The sequence below is a fragment of the Elephas maximus genome, chromosome X (genome assembly GCF_024166365.1).
Source record: "Elephas maximus indicus isolate mEleMax1 chromosome X, mEleMax1 primary haplotype, whole genome shotgun sequence".
Lineage (NCBI taxonomy): Eukaryota > Metazoa > Chordata > Mammalia > Proboscidea > Elephantidae > Elephas > Elephas maximus.
Genome location: NC_064846.1, coordinates 28723456 through 28747696, shown reverse-complemented (window position 1 = coordinate 28747696; position 24241 = coordinate 28723456). Strand labels below are relative to the sequence as shown.

Below are 24241 nucleotides of genomic sequence, written 5' to 3'. Positions count from 1 at the left end.
CAGGAATAGATGTATGCACACCCATGTTCATTGCAGCACTGTTTACGATAGCAAAAAGATGGAAACAACCTAGGTGCCCATCAATGGATGAATGGATAAACAAATTCTGGTATAGTCACACAATGGAATACTATGCAATGATAACAACGATGAATCCACAAAACGTCTCACAACATGGATGAATCTGGAAGGCATTATGCTGAGTGAAATTAGTTGCAAAAGGACAAATATTGTATGAAACGACTATTATAAGAACTCAAGAAAAGGTTTAAACATAGAAGAAAACATTCTTTGATGGTTATGAGCATTGGGAGGGAGGGAGAGGAGTATTCGCTAACCAGATAGTAGACAAGTATTATCTTAGTTGAAGGGAAGGACAACACACAATACAGGGGAAGTCAGCACAACTGGACTAAACCAAAAACTAAGAAATTTCCTGATACAACCAAACATTTCAAAGGACAGAGTAGCAGGGCATGGGTTTCAAGGGTCATCTAGGTCAACTGGCATAACAAAGTTTATTAAGAAAATGTTCTGCATTTGGTGAGTGGTGGAGTCTGGGGTCTTAAAGGTAGCAAGTGGCCATCTAGGATGCATTAATTGGTCCCAACCCACCTGGAGCAAAGGAGAATGAAGAACACCAAAGACACAGGGAAAATATTAGCCCAAGAGACAAAAGGGCCACATAAACCAGAGATTCCATCAGCTAGAGACCAGAAGAACTACATGGTGCCTGGCTACCATGAATGACTGCCCTGACAGGGAACACAACAGACAGTCCCTGATGGAGTAGGAGAAAAGTGGGGTGCAGAACTCAAATTCACATAAAAAGACCACACTTAATGGCCTGACTGAAACTAGAGGAACCTGAGAAGACATGGCCCCCTGGGCTCTCTGTTAACCCAGAACTAAAACCATTCCTGAAGCCAACTCTTCAGACAAAGATTACACTGGACTAAGACATAAAATGATACTCGCGAAGAGTGCGCTTCCTAGTTTAAGTAGATACAAGCGGGACTAAATGGGCAGCTCCTGTCTGGAGAGGAGATGAGAAGGCAGAAAGGGGTAGGAGCTAGTTGAATGGACACAGGAAATTCTGGGTTGAAGGGAGGAACGTGAGGTAATGTTACAGGGGTAGCAACGAGGATTACATAACAATATGTGCATAAATTTTTGCATGAGAAACTAACTTAAGCTGTAAACTTTTACCTAAAGCACAAAATATATATACATATACACACACACACACATACACATGTATATATATATATACATGTGTATGTGTGTGTGTGTATATACATATATATTTGTGATTCCTTGCTCATTAACTCTAAACAGGTAAGTGAGATCTTTGTAGTTAAGAAGTATTCTCTCCACTCAAGGAAACTATTGTACCTATCCTAACACTCCCCACTTTCTGAACTGATTCTGCCATCTGTTTATCTGAGTCACTTTAGATTTGTGTCTAAGACTATGTTTACAAGATGCAAAAAAAAAAAAAAAGAAATCTGGTCAATACAGTGAAGAGAACCAGGAAAACTATTTGGTGTCATGTAGACAAAACAAGTGTTGGTTCAATGAGTATTTTTATTTCCTTAGCAGAGTGCCTCAGTGTTACACACTTTCCAAATAAATAAATAAATAAGACAAATAAATATATGTGGCAACCTTAACGTTGAAATTTAAACAAATATCTGGACAAAGCACACAATTAGGAAATCTGTTAGGTGGAGGCCTATTAATATTTGTGTAAACAACCTTGATCATTAAGTTGAATAACTCTGTTTCTTATTTAGAAAAATTAACGGCAAATCATAAAGTATATTTTGGTTATATTTCTCAACAGGTACTCAGGATCAATCAACATCTCCAAATAGTTAAACCTATACCTGAAGCACAGAAGTTGGCTTAAGTATAACTAATGATTCATAAATTTGTTAATTGTCCTTTTTTATAGGTATTATAAAGGTATTAATTAGTCCTTGTTCAATCTTTGGTCATAACATTTATAATAAATAGAGTTGTTATTCAATTCCATAAACAGAAAACCTCCAGGAAATGCATGTTTTTTCACCTATCATAGATAGCAATTTGGTCCCTAGAAATTATTCTTATTTTTGACAATATTTACTAGTTACCTAACTAAATAGAATGTTGACCAAAGCACCAAAGTATCAATACTAATATATATTAGAAAATTATTACATTTTTAAACGATGTTTAGCTCTTATTTAGGCACAATTATTTCAAACTATTCTAATATTTCTTTCCCCAGAAACTTAGCAATATGCCTGTGGAGGTGACTCAAAATACAACCTTCAGAAAAAAAAATAAGAGGAATGGCAAACACCTGATACTGATTGGCAGGTATATATTTTAAAATACCAACAAATGAAATTAAAGATTAAATAACTCCATTTAAATAAATGCAGAGTAAAAATTCACTCCTCTAAATTAAATCTAAATATAAAGTGGAAGCTTGTATGAAATTGAGTATATAAATCAAATTAAATATGAGGAATAAGAGAGGGAAGAGCTAAGAAAAACTGAATATGAAATTAACAAATTTCCAGTAAGTTTCTTTTTCTCTAAGAATGTAAAGAATGAAACAATGTAAAGTGACTAAATACAACAACACCATCCAAATTCAAATCCCAATAAGTTAACAAAAAGAAAGAGAAAATCATATATTGGTAAATATATATAGTGGGAAATGGCAAAAATATTGTTAGGTAAGAAAAACAAGGCCCACTCTCGTGGATTGAATTGTGCCCCCCAAAATATGTGTCAATTTGGTTAGGCCATGATTCCCAGTATTGTGTGGTTGTCCTCCATTTTGTGATTGTAATTTTATGTTAAAGAGGATTAGGGTGGAAGTATAACACCCTTACTAAGGTCACATCCCTGATCCAATTCAAAGGGAGCTTCCCTGGGGTGTGGCCTGTACCACCTTTTGTCTTACAAGAGGTTAAAGGAAAAAGAAGGGAGCAGAGGGAAGGGGGACCTCATACCACGAAGAAAGCAGTGTTGGGAGCAGAGCACATCCTTTGGACTCGAGGTTCCTGCTTGGAAAAGTTCCTAGTCCAGGGAAGGATTGATGAGAAGGACCTTCCTCCAGAGCTGACCAACAGAGAAAGAAGACTGTGAGAAAATGAATTTCTCTTTGTTAAAGCCATCCCTTTGTGGTATTTTTGTTATAGCAGCACTAGATGACTAAGACACCACTAAAGAAATACAATGCTGAAAAACTATGAATGAAATATGCATTAGTGTCCAGGAAACTAAAACAGTATATTAACTTATGGCATATTTTTGAGTATCCTAAGTCACTTTCACCTATGTATAGGACAAAACATATGGCAACACGCTTTACAAAAGTTATGGCAATAGCGTTTCCAAGTAAGCAGAGCAGCTGTTTCGATAATTGCAAAACAGCTAATTTTTACTAATTTGGGACATGGATTCATAGATAGGCAACAGCTGCAGTTTTGCCATCCACATCCTAATTTTCCACATACACACCTCTGCTCAAGAAGATGGAATTTGAGACTGCCTCTTTTTATTGCACTGCCTCCTCTCCTTTCTAAGAAATATCCTGAAGGTCGTTGGCAATGAAGTTTCACCAAGGGCTCTATCATTCAATAAAAGGAGACTGATGGACACCAAACAAACAAAAAAATACCAAAGCCATTGCTGTCAAGTCAATTCCGATTTATAGCGACCCTATAGAATCTCTAGAAATTGACATTAGGATTGTAATACAGAAAACAGTGAGTTAGAGGCATGAAAGGGGAGGCTCTTTGGCTTAACTGCTGAGATAACACATTTTTTTTAAGTAGGAAGTGGAGAAACAACTAAGAAAAAGATTCTATTGGTTGTTGCTTTCTTTAAAAAAGGGTTACTTCATACGTCCCCCTTCCATTCTCTCTATCTCCCTGTTTATTTTCTCTCCCTCCCATAAGGGCAATGTAGAGGAAGTGTTTATCCTGGCTCAGAGGATGCACATTTGTGTGGTAACTGCTTGCTCCCTGTAGTATAGCTGGCATGACGTGATGTGCATACCAAAGCAGACTGCATTAGGCAAGGGTTAGCAGAGCCAGTTTTCTAGTCTCCACCTTTCGTATTCCAGAGCAGCTTGCTTTACAGGAAACTGGAGTACTTTACGGACACAAGAAACAGTTGACTATTTTAATAACTCCATTTGTGGGGAAAAGGTACTTAGAATGTGTTTACATCCAATGAAAAGATCTGTTCTTTTCAACCCAGATGTAGGTGCCACAGAATTGCAAGTACTATCTACTTTTAAATGTCTTTCATATGTAGCAACAATTTTTGCATGAAATGATCACTGACTTTTGCTTGTTCTGTCTGATGAATTTTGGGAAATCAATCTTTCAGTTTTTCAGGAACCAACTCTCATTCAAAGTCAATCAAGCAACCATTTATATTCCCTAAAGTTTCATACATAGACAATACTTAAGAGATCAAGGAGGAAAATACCTTTTGTTGCCTTACTTGGACAAACTTTGGTGAAAGTTTAGTATCGAAAAAAAACCCAACACTAGCATATAAAAGTATAAGAAAGGCTTCCAAATTTGTTCCAACACGTATGCAGAAATTTTTTTTTTAATAACAAATATAACAATTCTAGTTTTGAAACAGCTTAGCTTGCTGGCATATATTAAGAGAAGTAAAATAAAAGTAATTAATAATGTTTAAAATGAATTTGTTTTCCAAAGCAAACCAAACCCATTGCTGTTGAGTCAATTCTGACTCATAGCAACCCTACAGGACACAGCAGAACTGCCCTAAAGAGTTTCCAAGGAGCACCTGGTGGATTTGAACTGCCGACCTTTTGGTTAGCAGCTGTAGCACTTAACCACTACACCACCAGGGTTTCCAAATTTGGCTTAGAGGTCACCATTTAATGTACTCCTGACATTTTAGCAGGGATTAAGGTATAGTTAATACATCAAATTCAAAACAGAGACTAGAAACAGAATGATCATAAAAAAAAGTAAATACAAAGAATACATTTCTATAAGGCTATATATATGATGTATGGGATTATTTGGAGTATGTTTAAATTACATTTAATTATTTTAATGGATTTCTCTAATATCATTTATCTCACTATCATTCAAGGTTTGTTGCTTAAAGCTGTATTCTACTTTGGACTGTGAGCCAAAAACAACTTTGTGACATCTCAGTTGGGACTGATGATCTCTCCCAGAGACCAATTAAATTCATTAGTGAAACTACCCAGAAAAATATATAATTACATTAGAATTCCTTTTCAGTTTTGGCACTTTCTATACCGTTTGTAAACACCTGGTAATTGGGACTTTATCTATCACCAACTATACAATTTAATTCCTTTAACTCGAAGCTTTCAGTGCTCAGTTCCATTAACCATCTTCCCTTAGACCCATACAATCCAGGATATATAGCATACACATAATAATGACATTATATGTTCACTCTCTAGACTTTAGGAATATTGATAGATTTTCGATACGTTCACTATTTTACAACGGGTCCATGTCATCAAATCTGATGACACACTAAATACTCGTCTAAAAGATTTACATTAGCAATATCTAGTCAACAGAATTAGTTTCAGCCTAACAATACTGAACTCTTAATATTTCCAGAGCCTCTGTACAGTATATTTTCTCCAAAGTCACTCTCTTTTTAAACTTCAAAAGCTGAAAACACCTCTTAAGATAAAACCATTTCCATTGCAATGGGTAAAACATATTGTACTAATGATTATGATATCTTAGGGAATAATCTAGTAAGAATTTTTAAGTTTGAACTTTACATGAATAAAATCCAAAATAAATAAATACTTTCCCTCAGTACCCTTTCTCACAAAGCATTTGTAACCAGTTCCAACCTCAACATCAATCCTTTCCTGAAAAAATGACCATCATCTTTCAGTGGCTACACCCAGTTTTTTTTTTTTTTCTTTTATATTAGGATTCCTTTATCAGTGCTCAAAACTATTTTGCAATGATCAGGAGACAGCATACATGAGTCCTGAGTTTTGTGCTTTACTTTTTTTTAATTTAGAATTTTACATTAGATTTAATTCTAGAAAAGTGGCTGCCACTGACTTATAGATGTGTTTGATAATAATTATATAGGACACCTAGACCAGTGGAATCAATATTTGCACAAGCTGACCTATAAGAAGGTAAAAGGCCTTCTTAATGACACTATGAGCACTAACCACTTTAAATAAAGGTATGCCTCTCCTTTTGGAACTTTCAGGACAGGGAAGTCTTTAAATCTGGCTTATTCCTGGGAGATTTATAAAAGCTATTTTATGTGACTAATGATAATAATAAAACACTTCAATTATAAAAAGCCTTAAAAAATCCTGTTTTATGCAAAACTGTCATTAGTAGTTAGTAAAAAGGCTGACACAAATAAAAAGAAACAGTCTGTTGCAGATATTCATTCATGCAACCTGTTATTCTTCCAATTCTATGACAGACGTACGTTTTGAGTGAAATAGAAGTAACATTTGGCTGCCAAAGTCTTTATAGGAAACTGAGCCAAAAGACATTTTATATTAACATTGAAAATGTCTGATGTTCATTGTGCAAACATTCTCCTTGAGCTTTACCTCAGAACCATAATTGATTTTTAAATTTCCATAAAGTTAGATAACGACAGAATTAGGGGGTTATGGGCCCACTGATAAAAAAAAAACCCTGGTACTCCTGCAACAGATGTGGAGAAATATTCATCAGTATCAACAAATATAAAAGCTGAAAACAGAATTGAAGAGATTTCTGCAATTTTTATAGCAAGTTTGCTAATTCAATTAAGGCAGAGGAAATTTATCCATTATGGCTAAAAATGCATGTATCCATATATTTATATTTCACAAACTTCCAAAATGAAGTCAGTTATATTTTGAGAAGGAGTAATGAAAATGTATTTGAGCTTTTTACTTAATTAGAATTTATATCCCAGTTATTTAAAAATATATATATTTTTTTACTTATTTTCTAAGAGAATTGAAGTTGCTTTATCATACTGTACAACTGAATCAGCAATGATAAAAACATAACTTGTAGTGTGCTGTCAAATCAATTCCAACTCATAGCAACCCTAAAGAACAGAGAAGGACTGGCCCATACAGTTTCCTGGGCTATAATCTTTATGGGAGCAGATTGACAGGTTTTTCTCCCGCGGAGTAGCTGGTAGGTTCCAACTGCCGAACTTTCGGTTAGCAGGTGAATGCTTAACCACTGCTCCAGCAGAGCTCTGGAACCCTGTAAAAGAGGACATCTAAGGGAGAATAAAAAATAAGGAAACATTTGGTTTACTATGTTTTCATTTTTCTGACAAAGGAAAGCATAAAAATTAATAGAGAGACAATTATAAAGATATTACTATCTTATTTCCTAGTTCAGTGATTTCTAAAACCATGTAAGTGCTGACATAATACACTTGTTATTTTCACTTTTGTCCTATTCACTAAATTGTTATATGGGACATTTACTTTAATAATTTCCAATATGAGCTAAATGGAGATGCCCTGAAAATTAAAACAAACAAACAAATGAGCAAACTAGGACTGGATATAGCTTACTCTGATTTGGACAGAAAATAGTCTGTTAAGAGTTTAACATTAGGTATTATACAGAAGAACTGAGATGGATATAAAGGAAAAAAGATATTAGCTATATAATAAAATGGAAAACATTAAATAAAATTATTTAACCACATTGAGCCCAACCAAACTTCTTCATAAACTATAGTTTTTTTTTTGTCTTTTTTAAAAGGCAAATCATTAGATAACTATAATCTCATAGAAAACTATGAGAAATAATTTATAAAGCCCATATGACATTAAGTGATGTCTCCAGGCCAAGGATTTTTGAAATATGTAAATAAAAACCTTCAAAATCATCTAATTATTCATATATACATTCCAATCCAGGTGTCTTCATAAAGAAGATTGTTTATATCTCTTGATGGGTGCAATTTGAGGGAGAAAATTGATCTTATAAGGAAATACTACATTGGATAATCATAAGGCTCTCTTGGAAACATATGGTCCAATGGTTCTCAAAACTGTGTACATCAGAATCATTCAGGGAGATTTTATGAAGTGGTGATTCTCACATTTCGCTTCTAGACTTTCTGATTTAGTAGTTCTGGGATGGGTTGTATAAATTTGAAAAGGTCTAAATGTAATTTTAATCTACAGCCACATTTGAGCATAACTGAACTCACCCGTAACTATTATAAATTCCTTTTAAAATCACTTTATAAAAGGTATTTAAATTTGTTGGTCAGGTCAGAAAATATAGTAGCAGATCAAAAATCTTAAAACGTTTGAGGCCACAAAAAAAAAAAAAAAAGAATTGCATTACTAAGGAATCTGTGGATTATAGTATTGTTATAGTCAAAGGGTACCACCCCAAGGAACATTAGTAAAATGATCTTTATTCCATGTTCAGAAACTATAAAAAAAACTATGGACCATATTCTACAAATAGATAGAATATGGTAAAACATTTCACATATTTTACTTCATTGAGAAATAACATAAGTTACATATTTCAGATAAGTTAATTTTTTTTCAAGTATCAAGGTTTTAAATTTAACCTTTTTTATGGTAATTAAAAACTAAGCAATAAACTTATATTTCCAAAGATGGAGAAACAGGGACCAGACTTACCTCTTAGGTGAAACAAACAAAATGTACAAAGTATATAAAATAAAGAATCTTAAGATATATCAGACAATGAAAGGGAATGACCCTAAGAGATTGGGAAAAAACTATATCAATAGTTAGATTAAATGTAAATGGTCTAAATACTTTTAATAAAGGAAAAATTGTCAGATTGGACAAAAAAAGATCAAACTATATGCTTCCTACAAAAGTACACTTTCAATATAAAGAAAATAATAGTTTAAAATTAAGGATGGAAAAAAGATATATGCTAGCACTAATCAAAAAAAAAGGTGGCTATCAGGCAAAGTAGATTTCAGAACAAAGAATATCACCATGGATAAACAATGCCATTTCATAATCATAAATTTGTCAATTCATCAAGAGAACTGAACAATCAAATATGTATACATTTTTATCTGCTTCAAAATACATGAAGCAAAAACTGATAGAACTACAAGGACAAACAGACAAATCCACAGTTATTGCCACAGATTTCCACTTGAGAGAAATTAGAGAATCAATATGTTAAAAAAAATACTATTAATCAACTTTATCTAATTAACATTTGTAAAACATTTCACCTAACAACAACAGAATAACCATTCTTTTTCAAGTGTATGTGGACAGTTTACAAAGACAGACCACAGTCTGAGTCATAAAACAAGTCTCAGTAAATTTATCAGGATTTTCTTAAATAAAAAAAAATATGTTTTCTGACCAAAATGGAATTAAATTATAAATTGAAAACAGAAGCATTTCTTGAAAACACCAAGTATTTGGAAAATATATAAAACACGTCTAAATAACCCATGTGTAAATGGAAATTAAAATGCATTTGAACCAAATAAAAATGAACACTCATCATATTTAAAATCTCGATGTTGCTACTAAAGCAGCACCTACAGGCAAATTTATAGCAATAAACACCTTCAGTGGAAAAGATGTTTCAAACCAATGACCTCAGATCCCACCTTAAGAAACTAGAAAAAGAAGAACAAAGTAAACCCTAAATAAGTAGAAGAAACGAATAAAGAATATAATAAAGACAACAGAGGAAATAAACTAGAAAACAGAAAAAGAATAAATCAATGAATATGAACACTGATTTTCATTTTTTAGAAGATCGATAAAATTACACATATCTAGCCAGAGGTGACATCACTACAGATTCCACAGACAGAGTAATTAGGGATTTTATGGAAAAAAAATGTGCCATTAAATTTGACAACTTAGATGAAATGGACAGATTTCTTGAAACATACAAACTACTAAAACTCTCTCAAAAAGAAAAACATAACCTGAACACCCCTATAATAATGAAAGAAATAGATGACATACTTAGAAATTTCAAACAAAGAAAACTCTAGTCCTAGATGACTTCAATTTGCAAAGTCAACAAAGTATTTAAAATAAAAATAACAGCAATACTACATAAATGCTGAAAATACTAAAGAGGAAAGAACACTTTCCAATTTATTCCATATAGCAAACATGATGCTCATAATAAAATCTGACAAAGGCACCTCAAGAGAAGAAAATTATAGACTATATTCCTCATGAATATAGATGCTAAAATTAAAGGGAAAATGTTAACAGATCAAATTCAACAATATGTAAAAATGATAATAAATCATAAGCAAGTGTTATTGATTCCAGAAAAGCAAGTTTTATTAGCATTAAAAAATCCAACAATGTAATTCACTCTATTTAAAAACTGAAATAAAGAAAAACAAAAAACCATAGGCTTAGCTCAGTAAAGCCAGAAAAAATATTTGACAAAGCCCAACATTCATTCCTCATAAAACATCTAAGCAAATTTGGAATAAAAGAGAACTTCCTCAATTTGATGAAGAGCATCTACAAAAAATCTACAATTAACATCATATGAAGTGTTGAAGACAGAATAGTTTCCCCCTAAATTTAAAAACAAGAAAAGGATGTCTTCATTTACCACTTCTACTCAACATTACATTCAAACTCTAGCCAGTGCAACAAGTCAAGAAAAAGAAATAGAGGCAGGGCCAAGATGGTGGAGTAGTCAAATGCTTTCAGTGGTCCCTCTTACAACAAAGACCCGAAAAAACAATTGGAATGATTAACCTAGGGGCCTTGAATATCAAAGGCAAATTTAGAAAATGGAGTGAGCAGCAGGGTAGGGAGAGATGGTTCAGAAGTGGAGAGGAGTTGCTGGAACTGAATCTCTGGGAACCCTCAGACACCATTCCCAGGCGTGACTATGGTGGGGCTGGTGGTAGCATTCCAGACGCAGTTTCTTCAGGGAAGATAGCCAGACGCACAGCCTACTCACACCTCCAGAACCAGAGAAGAATGGCGCTCTGGGCAAAAGCTAAATATTTGCATATATTTTACCACACCCCTAGGCCCCAAGCTGGCTTCACTGGCTTTCGATTTTCCTGGGCCTGAGATTGCTCCTGCTGTGCATTCTGAACCATTCGCCCAGCCTTGGAGAAGGAATAAATTCACAACTGGGGGAAAAGACGATCTGCCAGCTGCACTGACCTGGGGAACTCAGGACAGAAGTGGCTCCTGTCCAGGCAAAAATAGTCCACGGACTTTGAATACCTTTCCCCCTGCATGGATCCATGTGGGCCTATTTCAGGAGAATAGGCCCTTGTTGCCAGACTGCAACTATTTCAGCTGTGTGGTGGGGAGGTGGGTGTTTGATGTTTGACACCACTTTGCCTATTAAACAGGTTCTTCACCTACCCACATCAGGGGCCTAAGGATGGGTGGCTCCACCCACATCACCTAGCTACCCACAGCAGGGGTCTGGGGATAACTGGTACCTCCCAGTCCTTACATCCAAAAGCTTTGGGTGCCCATGGTCTGTCTGCAGAACCCACCCATCTGTGTGCCCTAGAGAACAGGCACGTGCTTTCTTCACAGACACTCGGGGGGTGGTTGTCAGCCCTCTGCCTTGTTCAGAGCATGACCCCCTGCTGCAACCAGATACTTATACCTACACCAATTACCCCTGCTCCTCTAAGACCGTAGGACAGTGCCCATACCACACACTTGATGACCAACTACCTGGACACCTGAGGTGAATTCATACAAGAAGAGTGAATGGACTCCTAGGCTCATATACCTGATAATAGCTCTAGCCATCTGGTGACAGGACATTAGAGCTTCAAAGGTGAAAATAACCAAGCTAGCTCACTCAAGCAGCATATTGGAGCAAATCAAAATAAAACAAAACAAAGCAAGAAGCTAGGATACAGTAAGCAAACATAAAATAAACTAATACAATAACTTCTCAATGACTCAGAGACAGCATAAAGAAGCAGATCATGATTGCTTCAACAAGCTCTCAAAATGAAAAAACAGGGGATCTTCTGGATGAAGGTGCCATCCTGCAATTACCAGATGCAAAATACAAAAGATTAATATACAGAAATATTCAAGACATCAGGAACAAGATCAGGAAGGAGATCAGGCAATATGCAGAACAAGCCAAGGAACACACAGATAAAGCAGTTGATTAAAAAGGTTATTCAAGAACATAATGAAAAATTTAAAAAACTGCAAAAATCCATAGAGAGACAGCACTCAGACATTCAGAACACTAACAATAAAATTACAGAATTAGACAACTCAATAGAAAGTCAGAGGAGCAGAATTGAGGAAGTGAAAGGCAGAATTAGTGAGAATGAAGATAAACCACTTGGCACCAATACCAGAAAAATCAGGTAAAAGAATTTTAAAAAATGAAGAAACCCTAAGAATCATGTGGGACTTTATCAAGAGAAATAAGCTACAAGTGATTGCAGTACCAGAACAGTGAGGGGTAACAGAAAATACAGAGAGAATTCTTGAAGATTTGTTGGCAGAAAACTTCCCTGATATTGTGAAAGATGAGAAGATATCTATCCACAATGTTCATCAAACCCCACATAAGTAGATGTTAAAAGAAAGTCACAAGACATAGCATAATCAAACTTGCCAAAACCAAAGATAAAGAGAGAATTATAAGAGCAGTGAGGGATAAACGAAAAGTCACCTACAAAGGAGAGCCAATAAGAATAAGATGGACTACTCGGCAGAAACCATGCAGGCAAGAAGGCAATGGGATGACTTATATAAAGAATTGAAGGAAAAAATTGCCAGCGAAGAATCATATATCCAGCAAAGCTATCTCTCAAATATGAAGAAGAAATGAGGACATTTCCAGATAAATAAGAGTTTACAGAATTCGTAAAAACCAAACCAAAACTACGAGAAATACTAAAAGGAGTTCTCTGATTAGAAAATCAATAATATCAGATATCAACCCAAGACTAGAACACAGGACAGAGCAACCAGATGTCAACCAAGATAGGGAAATCACAAAAATAAATCAATATAAAAAAAAGCTTGAAACAGGGAAAGAGCGATGTCATTATGCAAAAGAAGGCAACATTAAAACAATAAAGAGGGACTAAGAATTGTAGTCATAGATCTTTCATGTGTAGAGGAAGACAAGGTGATATAAAGAAATAAAAGTTAGGTTTACACTTAGAAAAGGAGGGGTAAATATTAAGGTAACCACAAAGGAGACTAACAATCCTACTCATCAAAATAAAATACAAGAAAAAAACAAAGGCTCAGCAGAAACAAAAGCAACAAGAGGAAAAGAATATATTAAGATAAATTACTCAGCAGAAAAAATTAAGTCAGAAAAATAAATTGTCAACAACACACAAAAAAAGACAACAGAATGAGAGCACTAAACTCATGAGAAAAAATTTTAAAAAACTCATACATATCAATAATTATGCTAAATGTAAACGGACTAAATGCACCAATAAAGAGACAGAGTGGCAGACTGGGTAAAAAAACATGATCCGTCTATATGCTTCATACAAGAGACACCTTAGACTTAGGGACACAAACGAACTAAAACTCAAAGGATTGGAAAAAATACATATCAAGCAAATAGCAATCAAAAAAGAACAGGAGTGGCAATATTAATTTCTGACAAAATAGACTTTGAAGTTAAATCTACCACAAAGGAAAAGGAAGGACACTATATAATGATTAAAGGGACAATATACCAGGAGGATATAACCATATTAAATATTTATGCACCCAATGATAGGGCTGCAAGATACATAAACTCTAACAGCATTGAAAAATGAGATAGACAGCTCCACAATAATAGTAGGAGACTTCAACACACCACTTTCGGTGAAGGACAGGACATTCAGAAAGAAGCTCAATAAAGACACGGAAGATCTAAATGTAACAATCAACCACCTTGACCTCATAGATACATACAGAACACTCCACCCAACAGCAGCCAAGTATACTTTTCTAGTGCATATGGAAGATTCTCTAGAATAGACCACATATTAGGTCATAAAGCAAGCCTTAGCAGAATCCAAAACATCGAAATATTATAAAGTATCTTCCCTGACCATAAGGCCATACAAGTAGAAATCAATAACGCAAAAAGCAGGGAAAAGAAATCAAACACATGGAAATTGAACAATACCCCGCTCAAAAACGACTGGGTTATAGGAGACATTAAGGATGTAATAAAGAAATTCATGGAATCTAATGAGAATGAAAACACTTCCTATCGGAACCTTTGTTAGTTGCTGTTAGGTGCCGTCAAGTTGGTTCCAACTCATAGCTACATTTAGCACAACAGAACGAAACACTGCCCAGTCCTGCACCACCCTCGCAATCGTTGTTGTGCTTGAGCTCATTGTTGCAGCCACTGTATCAATGAACCTCGTTGAAGGTCCTCCTCTTTTCCGCTGACCCTGTACTTTGCCAAGCATGATGTCCTTCTCCAGGGACTGATCCCTCCTGACAACATGTCCAAAGTATGTAAGACGTAGTCTCATCATCCTTGCCTCTAAGGAGCATTCTGGTTGCACTTCTTCCAAGACAGATTTGTTTGTTCCCTTGGCTGTCCGTGGTATATTCAATATTCTTCACCGACACCACAATTCAAAGGCATTAATTCTTCTTCGGTCTTCCTTATTCATTGTCCAGCTTTCACATGCATATGAGGCAATTGAAAACAACATGGCTTGGGTCAGGCGCACCTTAGTCTTCAAGGTGACATCTTTGCTCTTCAACACTTTAAAGAGGTCTTTTGCAGCAGATTTACCCAATGCAATGCGTTGTTTGATTTCTTGACTGCTGCTTCCATGGCTGTTGATGGTGGATGGAAGTAAAATGAAATCCTTGACAACTTCAATCTTTTCTCCATTTATCATGATGTTGCTCATTGGTCCAGTTGTGTGGATTTTTGTTTTCTTTATGTCAAGGTGCAATCCATACTGAAGGCTGTGGTCTTTGATCTTCATCAGTAAGTGCTTCAAGTCCTCTTCACTTTCAGCAAGCAAGGTTGTGTCATCTGCATAACGCAGGTTGTTAATGAGTCTTCCTCCAATCCTGATGCCCCGTTCTTCTTCACATGGTCCAGCTTCTCGGATTATTTGCTCAGCACACAGATTGAATAGGTATCTTGAAAGGATACACCCCTGTCACACACCTTCCCTGTCTTTAAAACAATCAGTATCCTATTGTTCTGTCTGGACAACTGCCTCTTGATCTGTGTAAAGATTCCTCATGAGCATAATTAAGTGTTCTGGAATTCCCATTCTTTGCAATGCTATCCATAATTTGTTATGATCCACACAGTGGAATGCCTTTGCATAGTCAATAAAACACAGGTAAACATCTTTCTGGTATTCTCTGCCTTCAGCCAAGATCCATCTGATATCAGCAATGATATCCCTCGTTCTACATCCTCTTCTGAATGTATTTCTGGTTTGAATTTCTGGCAGTTCCCTGTCAATACATTGCTGAAGCCGCTTGTGAATAATCTTCAGCAAAATTTTGCTTGCAGTGTTTGATAATTCCTTCATTTGGTTGGATCACCTTTCTTGGGAATGGGCAGAAATATGGATCTTTTCCAGTCGGTTGGCCAGGTAGCTGTCTTCCAAATTTCTTGGCATAGACGAGGGAGCACTTCCAGTGCCACATCCATTTATCAAAACATCTCAATTGATATTTCGTCAATTCCTGGATCCTTGTTTTTCACCAATGCCTTCACTGCAGCTTGGACTTCTTCCTTGAGTACCTTGGTTCCTAATCATATGCTACCTCTTGAAATGGTTGAACATTGGCAAATTCTTTTTGGTATAATGATTCTGTGTATTCCTTCCATCTTCTTTTGATGCTTCCTGCATCTTTGATATTTTCCCCATAGAATCCTTCACTATTTCATTATAATGCTATAAATTTTCTTTTGTGGTTTCTTATGTGGCCCATTGTTTATTTAGGAGTGTGTTGTCTAATTTCCATGTATTTGTGAATTTCTCAAATGTTGTTCCATAATTTATTTGTAATTTCATTCCACTGTGGTCACAGAACACACTTTTAATGATTTCAATCATTCTTATGTTTTTTGAGACCGGTTTTGTGACCCAACATATGGTCTATCCTGTTCAAGTTTGTTTTACTGATACCCACCATGGTCAGAGCAAATCTTCTATGTGCTTTCAGTCCTATGGATGTTTTGACACTTCTTTATCCACCAAGAATATATTTAATTTTGAAACATTATAAGTGCATTGAAAACTATTTGCATTTGGTCATTGTTGAGGGCAATATTGTGTATGTTAATTATGTCAATTTTATAAATCATGTTCAAATCTTTTCTTTTCTCTGTTGATAGGAATATATCACTATGATGGTGGATTTTTCGTTTTCCCCTTTTGCTTCTTACAAAATTTGTATCTTTCATTTGATTTTTTTAAGTTTTGCTCATAAAAATTTTTAAATTGTGATACATTTATAGTGGATTGACTCATTCATCATTGTGAAATATCCCTCTTTTTCTCTAGTAAGGATTCTTGACTTAAAATTAGTTTTATCACATATTAATATAGGTACACCAGCTTTATTGTTAAATTTTGTATGGTACATAAATTTCACATTATTTTACTTTCAAACTTCCTACATCCTTTTATTTAATGGATGTTTTCTGCAAACAGCTTATAAATTGTGCATTTTATAATCTAAACCATCTCTATCTTTAAATTGGAGAGTTTAGTCCTTTTATATTTAATGTAATTACTGATATAGTTGGGATCATTGCTACCCTTTTATTACTTGTTTCCCATTTGTCACTCCTGTTAATATGTTTCTTTTTTTCCTCGTTCTTGTCCTTTTAGGAACTATGCAATTCCTTCTTAATTTGACCATTTTCAAATTGTTACTTTTATATTCTTGTATAACCTAAAAATTATAACACGAATCCTTGACCTTTTACAGACTAATATAAGCCAATTCATTTACCACCTCCCAAACCAAAAAAAAACAAACCCGTTGCCGTCGAGTCGATTTCGACTCATAGCGACCCTATAGGACAGAGTAGAACTGCCCCACAGAGTTTCCGAGGAGTGCCTGGTGGATTCAAGCTGCCCACCTTTTGGTTAGCAGCCGTAGCACTTAAGCACTAAGCCACCAGGTTTTCCTACCACCTGCCGGATGACGATAAAACCTTTAAACAGTTTAGGTCCATTTACCCACTACTACATTTTGTTGGAAACCCTGGTGGCACAGTGGTGAAGCGCTACGGCTGCTAACCAAAACGTTGGCAGTTTGAATCCACCAGGAGCTCCTTGGAAACTCTATGGGGCAGTTCTACTCTGTCCTAAAGGGTCGCTATGCCTACAAATAAAAGACAAATCTAGATTGTATCATTGTTTTTTACATATTCATTTGTATTTTCTCTCATATTTGTATTTGCTGTTGCTCTTCATTTCTTTCTGCACTAGAATGATTTTATCTGGGATAATTTTATTTCTGCCTTAAAACTTCCTTTAATATTTCTTTAAATGCAAGTCTGGATGCAATTAATTATATTGCTTTTTATCTGTCTAGATATGTTTTTGTTTTCCTTCATTTTTTAATAGTAGTTTTGGTTGTTATATACAGAATGATAAGTTGTGTGTTTTTATCTTCCAGCATTTCAAATACATTCCCTTTTCTTTTTGATTTCTGTTTCTGTTATAATGTCATTTATAAGCTTTACTCTCCTACTTTTGAAGTTGTGTCTTTTTTCTCCATAGTCTTTATCATATTTTGTTCACTTTTTTTTATTTGAGCAGTTTGAATATGGTTTGATTAGTTGCGAATTTCTTTGCATTCATTCTAATTTATTTTTTCAAAAATTTAGATGAGTGGCTTGGTTTATTTCTTTTTTTTTAATACTTGATTATTATTTTATCAAATATTTCTTCTGCTCCACACCCATTTGACTCAACTCCAGGATGATAAATACATGTATACTAGGCCTTTTAACGCTATTAAATGTATCATTTATCTTCTTTAATTTTACTCCACCTTTTTTGCTCTCTGAAGAAATAACAGCCAACCTTTTTTTTTTAATTTGATGAAAACAAGAAACTCATACAAATAAGACACTAATTTGCCCCAAGCACAAGAAACATAAAGAAAACTACACTGAGGCATACGAAAATCAAGTTACCTAGGGACAGTGATAAAGTGAGTATCTTAAAAGTAGAGAAGACATGTTACATATAAAAGATTAAAAGTACGAGTGATGACAGATTTCTCATCAGAAAAAATGAAAACTACAATGCAGTGGCACATTATATGTATGAAAGAAAGAAAAAAAAAACCTGGAAGCTTAGAATACTATGCACAGTGATAATATGATTCAAAAACAGGGTCCAATTATATTCATCTAACAAAGGAGTTATTACTGGGAAAAACTAAAGATAATGCCATATTTTTACACAAAAAACACATGCCTTCTACTTTTCTTTGCCAACCACCCCCTCCCCCCATGAGGTATTTTCATAAGTGCCACCATGTCAATTTTTTTTTTACATGTTGCTGGAAAAAAAATAATTAGCGTAATACGCTTACAAAAATACCTCACTAGGGGAGCGTGTGGTTGAGAAACAAATGTAGAAGGTGCATATTTTTCCATTAAAAAAAGTGGTACATGGATGGAAGAGGTAGAAAAGAATGAGTGAAAGAAAAAGATCTCATATTTCTATTCATTTTTTATTCAAAATATGTGAAAAACATGCTGCCATTCTCATTGCCCTCCTCACTGCTATATACAGTCGTTACTATGTTATTTTGCCAAAACTGCCTGTTGGCACTCAGGAAACATTATCACATCTTTGTCCTTATGGTTTTAGATACAGTTGAGACTCTGCCTATGATATGCACTTGAGAGACATTTCGATAGCAGAAGGATAATAAAAGCCATTGTTCTTTATTACAAGCAGCAGCAGCATCTGTAGGAACTGGTTTTGCCAGATATGACTAATTGTCACAGTCAGCCAAACTTAATCTTTTCTTTAGTGTCACATACCTCTGAGCTGCAGGGAAAGTGTGATGTTGTCGGTGGTTTCCTACATTTTCCTGACCACAGCTGTAATAGTGAATCTGGAAGCTACTAGTGCTCCACAATCAACTTCCCCTCTTTTCAATGGTTTTAAGCATCTAATTCCCTATGTTAAGCCCCTTTTTGCTGTAAATACCTAGAATGGTTTTTACGTTCCATACCACATATTGATACAGCTTCATTATCTTAATGTCTGAGATGACTACTTTTGGGAGACCTAATCCAATTATATGCTCTTAAGTGAATTATTCAATTCAGCAAGCACTTGTGTTTTCATGGCTTTTTCAAGTTCATTTTTCCTCAAATAAAATGGAAAAAATATGAACTGCTGCATTAGCTTATGGCAGTCTGCGTTTGTAAATATAGCCTTGGAAACCCTATGGGGCTATTCTACTCTGTCCTATAGGGTCACTATGAGTTGAAATCAACTCGACAGCCATGTTTTGTTTTGTTTTAATATATGTTTAAAAATAAATACCTTTGCATTAGATACATGATTACATCTGTCATATTATAATGAGAATTGACAGTATTATAAATTTTACATTTTAACTTAATAAACATATTTTCCCTCTATGTACAACAATCTACCTTTGTAGTATTGCAAAGATGAATAAATTATGGTCCCTTTCTCAATGTGTTCACGACCTAGTAGCAAGTGGCAGGCATGGACTTGTCAAATTATAGCAATCTTAGATTATGATGAATTCAAGATAGAGGTTTAAACAAAATGCTATGGTAGCTCAGGCAAGATTTTAGTTCTGCATCAGGGAGTTGATAAACCTTGATGGACGAAGGGAAATATTATCTGGTACTTGAAATTTGATTGAGGCTAACGAGGAGAGAGTATTTTGGTCACACAGTAAGGACATATACACATACAAATAAATGGACTATTGGATAACTGAAAAATTTGACAATATTGGAGTCTAAGTTGGATGCTATCAGAGTGAATTTGAACTTTATTCTCTATGCAATCAGCAGCAAACAAAGTAGTATTAGTAATGGAGCACATGATGAAAGCTGGTTTTAGAAAGAACTCCAGTAGCAATGAGAATTATGGAACGGAGGAGGAATAATAGCTGTCCTGTAAATACCGATGCCCTTTTCTTGCTTTGATTTTAAAGCCTATTCTGTAAAGGTGGCATCGTCTCATTGATGATTACCTTAAAAAGAAAGATGAAGTAATTAGCAAATGAATTTCCTCAGACCAGGGTCTAAAGCCAAACTTTTCAAAAAGAATTCTTTCTTTTTGCTGTATAAGACTTTATGAGATCATAGTTATCTTAAATTTTTTAATTATAATTTTATTTTTCTGTATGTCTTTAAACACTTTCATAATATGTATAAATGATGCGTTTGTATAATCTGTCTACTTTGGTATCTTTGATCGGTTTATTTTGTGTGTATGAATTTGTTTTATTATTATTAAATCCCTAATGAATTGTAAGAACTGAGAAATCCTTGAGACTTGAGTGGAGCATTAGAGATAGGGTCTCAAACTTTGTGTAGTTTACAATACTAATAAATTTCATATTCCAAAAAAATCAATATACTATCATCTTATCCAGAAAAAAAAAAAAAGATAGTTTATTACCTACATTTCTCTAGTTTATCAAGGAGGGGGGGAAACTTTCTCTGATTTTCTCTTTATTATCCTTTTTCTTACTCTCCCTCTTGTCACTGAAGACATTTTTACTTGGATCCAAGGGACAAAAATGCATTTTAAATAAATTTATATGCTGTAATTAAGCTTAGGACATGATTTTTAGTTTAAAAAAATTGAGGTCACAATTAGTGCGTTCTTTTGTCACATTTAAACAGAAAAGTTTCCATTATTTAATCACTATATATTTTTGCTTAGTGGAGTAATATAATATTATTTTTCTGTTTTATTACCCCTTTCCTGAAGTTCTATTGTTAATGATAGAATGGCAATGTTGAAAGAATGCATTTCACCCGATCCTTCTGAGTGTCTTTGATGTCACACTTTTGAATTAAACTAAAGAATATTCCTAACATTTGTTGCATTCCAAAGACAAGAAAAAGAAACTCATACCAAAATATTTAAAGAGTCCTAGCTTCTCAAATTAGCCTTAGCTTGACTAATAAACCAAAAATAATCCAATGCCATTGAGTCAATGCTGACTCATAACAACCGTATAGGACAGAGTAAAACTACCCCATAGGGTTTCCAAGGAGCTCCTGATGGATTTGAACTGCTGATCTTTTGGTTAGCAGCTGTAGCTTTTAACCACTACACCACCAGGGTTTCCCTTAGCTTGACTAGGGAATAAAACCTATGTTCTTGACTCACTGGGTTTTAATTCACCATCAGAACTATCTCCAGAGGATTGCATTTTTACATTTAGTGAAACTCTCCTTGCTTGTCATTCTTAATTGAGAGCACTGGCACAACTTGCACACCAGTACAGAGACCATCAGTAAAAATGTCACATCAAAATGAATTAAAGTGAATATATTTTTAGACTATCAGTACTTCTGTCAGGACATTACCCATCTTGACTCTGACAGATTAATTATTTCTCATGGCTGATTTTTCCTGCTGCAATGTTTACATCAGCAAGTACAATTGCCTACACAATGTAAAATCAGTTGGCATAAAGCTAAAATAAAAATTGTGTGATATCAGCACAAATATGAGCATACAGAGTAACTGAACAAAAGAGCAATTATAAAAAAAAGGACAAAGTTAAGATAATTAGTATATCATAAATAGAGCATATCAAATTGAAATGAAAAAGAATCACTATTCAGTCCAATATGTTACCATAAATAGTAATCCGGGAATGAGCTAATGAACTAACTCTATAAAATATATATATATATATTTCACATTTTATACCTAAATAGCTTCTACATGGCAGTGGTTTACAGCCAGGGGATGAATATAAGAATAATTTTTTCAGCTTTCTCAAAATATCCATTATAGCTTTGTCACTTGAACAAAAACACTGGGAAAAAAACTAAAAGATCAACAATAGGAGATGGTTAGTTAAACACATTATAATATATCAAATCTAATTTCTATGGAACAGACATAAAAATGATACTTTATTAACATGAAAAATGCCACAACGTTGAAATAAATAAGCTGGAATCAGAACTGCATGCACAGTATGCACATGGGAGAGGGTGGTAAAAAAGAGACAGAGGTTAGAGAAAACACACTATGAAACAACTATGGTTATCCCTGAATGGCGGAATTCAAATCTAATCTTCCTTTTTCATTTACATTTTTTTTTTTTTGCTTATCTGTATTTTCAAATTTGTCATCCATCAACACATATTACATATTACTTGTGCTAAAAAAAAAAGTATATATTATATAAATAATTTCAGTTCTGTGGCCAGCTCTTACTAATCTGAGGTAATTATTTTTTTTACTGATCGTTCTTTCCTAGGGTATCAGTATGATGTAAACACAATCTGTTGAAAAGTGAAAATTGAAAAATCCAGTCAACTGTGTCTCTTGTCCATACATTTTTTTTTTCTGTGAACTGAATTACCTGAAAGTTTAGGTGACTTATGGTAATAATAATGCAATACACTCAAAAAAAAAAAAAAAAAAACACTCAATAGTAAATGGAAAATATATCCTTCAAACTACAATTGTCATAAATAGTACCTTAGAACTCCAAAAGATCTTCGAAATCAGAACACAATTCTGCTTTTTTTAGAGATGAAGAAATTGAGTCATCATTGGTCTTTTTTATTTAAAGTGGCTACTGAAAACATGCAGTACTGGTTGCGCAGTGGTTAAGAGCTCAGCTGCTAAACAAGAAATCAACAGTTTGAATCCACCAGCCACTCCTTGGAAACCCTATGGGGCAGTTCTACTCTGTCCTATAGGGTCGTTATGAGTCAGAATGGACTCAATGGCAATGGGCTTTTTTTTTTTTTATTGAACACATATTTATTTTTAAAACTGCCTAGGAAAAAATGGCAAAAACAACAAAAAAGCCATACAACTTGAGCAAAATAAAGAAAAAAGAAACACCAGAATTATTCACCACACACTTCTTCCAGTCAGTCTCTCCAGGGCTGTGAAATTTTGGATTAAACTAAACTGTTCTTTGAAGAAGAGATATAAATTAGAACCAAGGAGTTACTGTTTTCAAACTGATCATCTTGTTCTCGCTGGCTTCTGAGCCGTTGTTCTTAAATCTGTGTGAAAATTTCTGAGCCTCAGGGCAAAATTCTCCTCACTTGTAAAGTGGTCAGATTTCTAGCAAATCCAATCATGTACAATTAGTAATTTACCTGGAATTTAGGTAACAAAAACAACAAGATCTCTGTGTTCCAAAACTCTGTCATAATCGGAAGCCTGCCAAATAAGAAAGAGGAACAAAGGTACCGGATGTGAATTGCACCTAGCAAGTAGCTGCAGTTGTCATAGTTTTATTTATTTTTTTCAGTTTGTTTCCCTAGGCCAAAAATGCGCTAAGCCGACTTCAAGTTTGAAGTATTCAGCAAACGATGACAAGGCATGGCCACCAGAAATGTGCAGCTAATTTCCCTGACAGATATGGTAATGTTGTATCAGTTACTGGAGCTACTTACTGTGTTGCTGTATGAACATATGCAGCAACACAAACTGGAATAGAAAGGAACCTGTCCCCTATTGGCAGAGTCACCCCAAAGAAATGGAGAGATCAGTAATCAAACCAGCTGGTAGTGTAATAGTGAATTGTTTCAAAAACCAACTCATAATTGATACCAAGTAAAAGTACTGGCATACCAATTAAAATCTACCACTCATCTGCCATTTTGTCATACTGTGGAGGCTTGCATGTTGCTGTCATGCTGGAAGCTATGCCAGCAGTATTTCCAATACCAGCAAGGTCACCCATGGTGGGCAGATTTTGGTGGAGCTTTGAAAATAAGACAGACTAGGAAAAAGGACCTGGTGATTTACTTCTAAAAGAAAAACTGACCAGTGAAAACCTTATGAATAGCAGTGGAACTCTGTGTGATACCGTGTCAAAAGCTGAGCCCCTCAGGTTGGAAGACACTCAAATACTACTGGAGAAAAGCTGTCTCCTCAAAGTAAAGTTGATCTTAATGATGTGAATGGAGTCGAGCTTGCCCGTTACAAGGATGTGATTTTT

At 34.8% G+C, this 24241-nt stretch overlaps 1 pseudogene; it reads left to right on the top strand.

Moving 5' to 3' along the window:
• LOC126068668 (cytochrome c oxidase subunit 7B, mitochondrial-like) overlaps positions 1–23792 on the top strand; it is a 118754-nt pseudogene extending 94962 nt beyond the window's left edge.
• Positions 23793–24241: the final 449 nt, after the last annotated feature.